This window comes from Neopelma chrysocephalum, unplaced genomic scaffold (genome assembly GCF_003984885.1).
Source record: "Neopelma chrysocephalum unplaced genomic scaffold, ASM398488v2 Primary Assembly neopelma1_94398, whole genome shotgun sequence".
Taxonomy (NCBI): domain Eukaryota; kingdom Metazoa; phylum Chordata; class Aves; order Passeriformes; family Pipridae; genus Neopelma; species Neopelma chrysocephalum.
In genome coordinates this window covers 1130-1459 of record NW_020923105.1, presented here as the reverse complement: position 1 = coordinate 1459, position 330 = coordinate 1130, and the positions used below count along the sequence as shown (strand labels likewise).

The 330-nt window shown below is 76.7% G+C and overlaps 1 long non-coding RNA gene across 1 annotated transcript in view; it reads right to left on the bottom strand.

Moving 5' to 3' along the window:
* Positions 1-6: 6 nt before the first annotated feature.
* Positions 7-330, bottom strand: part of LOC113980488 — an 809-nt gene continuing 485 nt past the window's right edge. The window contains exon 3 of the long non-coding RNA XR_003538149.1: positions 7-115. This is a non-coding gene — a long non-coding RNA (uncharacterized LOC113980488). The remainder of the gene's footprint in view (positions 116-330) is intronic.

Here is a 330-nt window from a genome sequence, read left to right as displayed (position 1 = left end):
GGGGGGGGCCCCTCGAACAGCGACAGCCACGGGGGGGGGCCCGGCGGGCGGGGGCCCCCCCGGTGCCGCGCCAGGATGTCGGTCACCGCCGCGATGTCGTCCCCGGGGTCAATAGCTGGGGGGCAAAGGGGGGGGGGAAAGGGCAGGTCAGCGGCACCCCCAGACGCCCCCCGGAGCCCCCGTTGCTGCACCGTGGGGTGGGGGCTGCAAACGGCCCCCCCGTTACGCCCGGACCCCCCCCCCCAGTCCCCCAGAGGTGCCCCACAGCCCTCACAGGCAGTGGAGGGGGTGGCTCAGAGGTCCCCCCAAATGCCCCATTTCCCCCCCCCC